The 6,934-nt window shown below is 42.4% G+C and overlaps 1 non-coding gene across 1 annotated transcript; it reads left to right on the top strand.

Moving 5' to 3' along the window:
• The first annotated feature begins 1,123 nt into the window (after positions 1–1,123).
• LOC141593898 (small nucleolar RNA R71) lies at positions 1,124–1,227 on the top strand. Its single transcript, XR_012521954.1, has one exon. It is a non-coding gene; the product is annotated as a small nucleolar RNA R71 (small nucleolar RNA).
• The last annotated feature ends 5,707 nt before the right edge of the window (positions 1,228–6,934 follow it).

The following is a 6,934-nucleotide window of genomic DNA, read 5'->3' as shown; positions in this document are numbered from 1 at the left end:
CTTTAATCTATGAGGGAAAGGTACTTGAATCTTTTCCGGCTCTTTGACTTGATCATCCTTCTTTGGAGGAACATCCTCCATATCTTCCACCACTATTGGCTCATCAACTTTCTTTGAAACATCCTCAACCTTTCTCGACCTATCAACCTTGTTGCCATCTTCAACATCACCACTTTCCTTACCAACTACCCCACCATCATCGTTAGGCATAAGGGGTTCATCATAAGTGGTACCACTCCTCAAAGTGATAGCATTTGCGGTGTCATGAGGCTGTGCACCTTGAGGTGGTAATTGACCTTGTTGTCTTTGGGCACTTGAGGTGGCAAGTTGGGCTATTTGGGTTTCAAGCATTTTGATTGTCGCATCCCTAGCTTGATCGCTCTTTTGAATGTGGGCGGCCATATTCCTTTGTGTCTCAACCACTTGTGTCAACAAAGACTCAATCTTATTTGATCCTTGGTTGGATTGTTGGTAATTTGATGATTGACCTTGAGTTTGTTGACTTTGGAAGGGTTGTTGAAAGCTTTGTTGGAAATTTTGTTGATAATGAGGCCTTTGAATTTGATTTTGAAAACCCGGTGGGGGTGCTTGAACATGCCTTGGTTGTTGTGGCACATTTTGGATTTGATGTTGTGGATTTAACACATTGGTGCTCTTGTAGGACAAGTTTGGATGATACTTTGTAGCTTCATTGTAGGTGTTGGAGAAAGGACTGAGATTTTGTCTAAAACTTTGAAAAGCATTCACCTCTTCAATAGATGCCCTACACAAAGCGGTGCAATGTCCCGCACCTCCACAAGCTTCACACACCATTACTTGGCTAGTAACATTCACTTGTTCATGAGATTGGGATGAGCTTGCTCCTCGGTTGTCCATTTGTTGTTGGAGAAGAGCCACTTGAGCTTTCAAAAGAGATATAGTTGTATCCTCTTCCTTATCTTTCAATGGGGTGTTACGAGAGTTGACGTATTGGGAATCATGCACCGCCATGGATTCAATGGTAGAATGAGCAAGTTCCGTATCAATTTGGTCAAACCTCCCGTTGTTAGCGGAATCTAGAACTCGACGAGACTCGGCACAACAACCATTATAAAATGTAATGGCAAGGAACCATGGATCTAACCTGTGATGAGGGCACTCTCTTTGCAACTCCTTATACCTTTCCCATGCTTCAAACTAACTTTCATGACCATTTTGACGGAATCCCGTGATTTGGCTTCTCAATTGTTGGGTCTTCTCCGGGGGAAAATACTTTTGATAAAATGCAAGAGCCAATGAATCCCAATCGGTAATTTCCATTGTGGCTCTATCAAGGCTATTAATCCACAACTTGGCTTTGTCTCTCAAAGAAAAAGGGAAAAGTATCTCCCTAATTTGAGCTTGTGTAACCCCCGGTTGCCTAATCATCGAGCAATAGTCGCAAAAATTTTGAACATGTAAATTAGGATCTTCCGTTGGACTCCCACCAAATTGCTTCCTCTCAACAAGGCTAATGAAAGCCGGCTTGATTTCAAAATCTGCCGCACCAATTTGGGTAGTAACAATGCCCCTAGGAAGCATTTTTGCGGTGGGCTTGGAGTGATCGGATAAACGAACCATCTTCTTGATTGGTGGTGTTGAATTAGAATCCCCCTCTTCCTCAATAATTTGAATATCTTCTTCGTAAGATCTCCTCACACTTTCAAGTCCTTCAATAGATGTAGCTTCAGAAATCTCCTTAAAGAAGCGTAGTCGTCTATGCAAAGTTCTTTCGGGCTCGGGATCGATTGGAAGTAATTCACCAATCCGAGAGGACCTGGGCATAAGACAAAAACCTAGAGGAGATCGTGAGTAACGGTCTTAAGGAACAAGTGCTCCTTAAGACAAAGAAAAACAAGATAGAAATCAACTAATCCCAAAGCAAACAAAACCGTGCTCCCAAGAACGGCGCCAAAATTTGGTAGGCTTATCGCGTACCTAACAAAGATAAAATACCCTAGGCATAGCTAACAACAAATGAATGTAGTTAGGGAAGTAGGGGTCGATCTCAGGGAGACGGTGGATGCAATATGACAAGCTATGAGTAGAATTCTATCAAGGTCGGTCACGATTTGGTTTGGTTTGATTTGATTAAAGTAAAAGCAATGATGAAAAATAAGTTGTAAACAATTATGAATAAGGATCTAGGGGAATGGGGTCACACATGTAGACTAGCATAAATTGATGTCAAATAAGACGAACATAAAATCAAATGTTGTTTAGGTTATTAGCAATTTCCTCTCGGTCTATTACCCAACCATAGAACGATTACTAACGAGCTCTCGCATAAATTAGATCGAACTATTAAAACATACTTTGCCTAATTCAATTCCCGACTTTCGCTCTTAGGAAATGAATAACAAATTAATCAACGATTATGGCCAACAATCAAAGATTAACATTATGAAACAAGCATGTATTATAAGCAACAATTTGATAATATAATTCTCTAATTCAACATGTGTAAATGGCTAATCAAACATGGCTTCCCCTCCCCTAGATTAAGAAATTACTCACACATGATTATGAGTAGACTAACAACAATAAGATGAATAAATATGAACATGGTAACAATATTTAAATTGGTCAAATAATAGCATAAACAATATTAAAATATAATAAAGGTAATTGATGTAAATAATGAGAGAATGGATAGAATTTAATTTGGAACTAATTATTTTATTATTTGATGTCTATGTCTCTATGTTTTTCGTCCTTCTCAAAAGCAAATCACCTCCATTATATAGGCGATCATTTGAGCTTTCAAATTTAATTATACATGTACGTTTAGAACAAATAATTAATATAAAAACATTACATATAAAATTATTCCTACGGTTTTGTGCTTTTAGTGCATGAAGTTTCTTCAAATAAAGAATGTTTCATGAATTAAAGAATTAATTTGAGATGTTTCATGTTGTAATAATCAGAATAACTCTTCACCCATGTAAATGTTGCATGCGTTTTGCTCGTAAAAAACCTTCAATGTAACATCATCAAATTGAATGCTTCAAGACTTGATGTTCAATGCACTAACTTCTACGAATATGCTTCTTTATTTTATCATTTGTAAAATGATGGTCTTGTCAACATTATTCAATATTTGGCTTTCATTTTATTTTGGACGGCTTCGTTTTTATTTTGTGGACTTGGAGATTTTGAGTCTGAGCTTGAAGTCCTTAATTGTTTTGCCAGTTTGTATTCATCGCCTCGCTTAGCTGTTTAGCTAATATCAGCATCAAAATAGCTCCTTCCTTCCATGGCCAAGACTCGTCTCAAGTAGCCTCGTGATTCTCGGTGAATGCCATAATGATAGGAAAAATCTGACAATTGCTTCATTTTCTACAAAAACACAATAATGCATGCAAAACACCTAGAACACGGAATTAGCTCATAAAATCATTTTATAAAGTGCAATTGTCATGTAAAATCGAGCTAAAAGAAGGGTGAAAATAATATAAAATTACGACACATCAAGAAGCCTTCAGAAGAGGCCTCCACCATGACTCAGACCTATACAAGCAGCTGACTATGCATCCCTGCCATAACTTCGAAGCAGTGCAGGAAAAGGCAGTTGCCGCGATCAGACTGGAGGAAGATATCCTAGCCAGAGCCAGCTTACAGAGCGCACCGAGTATTTCTAGCACTTCAGCCGTGGAGAAATCAGGAAAAGAGCAAACCACCAGCAAGAAGGACGAGAGATACAGACCATATGGGAGGGCAGTCAACAGAATCGAGGAAAATCAGCTACTCCCCACCCTGGCAGAATCTGGGTTCAGTACAGGTATCGGAGGAATCTTAAAGGCACTCAGAGAGATGGGAGATGGAGTCAGGTGGCCCAACCCACAAGTAGGAGAGGAAGCTTGGAGAAAGGACAGCAAGAAGAAGTGTGAATTCCATCGTGATATCGGACACAACACTGAGGATTGCTACACATTGAGGAGAGAGATCAAGTGCTTGTACGAACAAGGAAAGCTGAGCCACCTATTACCACGTGGGGGCAAGCAGCAGGATAAGGTAGGTTCCGCCAAGCCGGCAGACCCACCCACATTGACTAAAATTATAAACGTGATAACAGGCGGCTCAGACTTAAGCGGCCTGACATACTCAGCAGCCAAGAGACATGCCACCGAGACCAAAGGAGACAGGCCGGCTAACTCTTGCAGAATTTCTCAGAGCGACCTGCCAGCAGTAAGCTTTGATGAAGGAGATACATACGACGAACGAGAACACCATGACGCACTTATTATCACCTTGTCAATGGCCAATTGCACAGTAAGAAAGGTCTTGGTAGATACAGGAAGCTCGGTCAACTTGATCATGCTGAAAACCATAGAGAACATGGGATTCAGCGAGAAGGATTTACAGAAAAAGACTATTCCGCTAGTAGGCTTCAGCGGAGAAACAGCCAGCTCGCTAGGTGAGATAATCATCCCCACCTATGTGGGAGGAGTCAACAAACAAGTCAGGTACCTGGTTATAGATGGGCCCTCTACTTACAATGTCATCCTAGGAAGACCATGGCTGCACCAGATGAAAGCAGTCCCTTCAACATACCACCAGTGCATAAAGTTCCCCACCCCATGGGGAGTAGAAACGATAAGAGGAGATCAGGAGGAAGCTAGAGGCTGTTATAAGAAGGCACTCAAGTGGAATGGCAGCCCTCCCGCATAGCAATTCTGTATGAAACGACCTATCCAGACGAATACATCGAACCCCTGACAGAAGAAGAGCTGGATCAGATCAACCTGGACATGCTGCACCCAGAGAGAACCGTGCTCATTGGAGCAGGATGTACAGGAAGCTTACGACAGCAGCTAGTCAAGTTCTTACAAGATAAAATGGATTGCTTTGCATGGTCACACGATGATATGATAGGCATAGATCCATCCATCATAACACACAAGCTTAGCGTGGACCCAAAGTGTAAACCCATTCAGCAGAGAAGGAGAAAGTTTGCACCAGAGAGAAATAAGGTAATCAACCAGGAAGTAGACAGCCTGCTGGCAGCAAAGAAAATAAGGGAAGTAAAATACCCAGAATGGTTGTCTAATGTAGTGGTGGTGCCTAAAAAGAATGGGAAGTGGAGAGTATGTGTGGACTTCACCGATCTCAACAAAGCATGTCCTAAAGATCCATTCCCGCTGCCTCATATTGATGCAATGGTAGACGCAACAGCTGGACACGAGATGCTAACATTCCTGGACGCATGGAGTGGATACAATCAGATCAAGATGGATCCTGCAGATCAAGAGAAGACAGCATTTATGTCCGAGAGAGGAATATATTGCTACAACGTCATGTCGTTCGGTCTAAAGAATGCAGGCTCCACATATCAAAGGCTGGTTAACCGAATGTTCAAGGAGCAAATAGGAAGAACAATGGAGGTGTATATTGACGACATGGTGGTGAAATCAGAAAAGGCCAAAGATCATATGCGGCATCTGGCAGGAACATTCAGCACCCTCAGGGAATACAAGATGAAACTAAACCCATCCAAGTGCACCTTCGGAGTATCCTCTGGCAAGTTCTTAGGCTATATTGTAACTCAAAGAGGAATAGAAGCCAGCATCGAGCAGATCAAAGCTGTCTTACAGCTGGAGTCACCCGAGAAGCCTAAAGATGTTCAAAGACTAGCTGGAAAGGTAGCAGCCCTGAACAGGTTCATTTCAAGATCTTCAGATAAATGCAGACTATTCTACGACGTACTAAGGAAAAGTCAGAAGTTTGAATGGACCTCTGAGCACGAGCAAGCCTTCAGAGAGCTGAAGCATTATCTCAGCAGCCCGCCACTGCTATCAAAGCCGGAGCCAGGAGAACCATTATTCCTATACCTAGCCGTCACAGAAGTGGCAGTGAGTGCTGTCCTGGTCAGAGAGCAAGAAAAGGAGTAGAAGCCAGTATACTACGTAAGCAAGTCTCTGCTACCGGCAGAGACCAGGTACACATCTCTTGAAAACTTAGTACTAGCATTGGTAGTAGCATCTCGCAAACTGCGTCCCTATTTTGAGTCACACATCATACATGTTGTGACAAATTACCCGCTAAAAGCTATCATGAGGAAGCCTGAGCTATCAGGAAGAATGTCTAAATGGTCTGTACACCTCAGTGGATACGACATCCAATACGACCCTAGAACAAAGAATCAAATCACAGCATCGCCGACCGTGTCGACTTCATCCGGCCATCCGAAACCGGCAGATCGAGATCCTCACTTTAGAAGGAAGCAAGCAGACAGAAGTCTGGCAGATGCATATCGACGGAGCCTCCAACCAAAGGGGGGCAGGTGTAGGATTAATTCTGCGATCACCACAGGGAGATCTGATAGCGCAAGCTGTAAGATGTGAATTCAAGGCAACCAACAATGAAACAGAATACGAGGCCTTGATATTGGGAATGAAGCTAGCTCTGGAGTCAGGGGTCAGACACCTGCTCATATCCAGTGACTCTCTGTTAATAGTCAACCACGTGAATGATGAGTTTATAGCCAGAGATTCGAAGATGATTGCATACCTAAAAGTAACAAAGGAATTAAAACAAAAATTCGAAACTTGCAAGCTTAAACAGGTCCCTAGAGATCAGAACGTGGAAGCAGACGCCCTAGCAACCCTGGGGGCAATATTCAAACCAACAGAGCTGTCCAGCATTCCAATAGCATATATGCTGGAACCTTCTATCCAGAAGCCAGACGAAATAGACAGGGGTGAACTGGAGGATCCACAAAGCGAAAAGGAAATCAGCGATTCTGAGAGGAAGGTGAGAGCCCTCGGCCAAACAGCAGACGCCTGGCTGTGTAGCCGATCAAGAGATGGCGGGCGCACACCTTACCTAGATCGTTGCGCCATAACAAGCTACCAGATGATAAGAAGGAAGTAAGAGCTTTTAGAATAAAGGCCTCCAGATTCATACTTATTGA

This window comes from Silene latifolia, chromosome 7 (genome assembly GCF_048544455.1).
Source record: "Silene latifolia isolate original U9 population chromosome 7, ASM4854445v1, whole genome shotgun sequence".
NCBI lineage: Eukaryota > Viridiplantae > Streptophyta > Magnoliopsida > Caryophyllales > Caryophyllaceae > Silene > Silene latifolia.
Note: the sequence above shows the minus strand (reverse complement) of the source record. Positions and strands in the feature narration are given on the sequence as shown.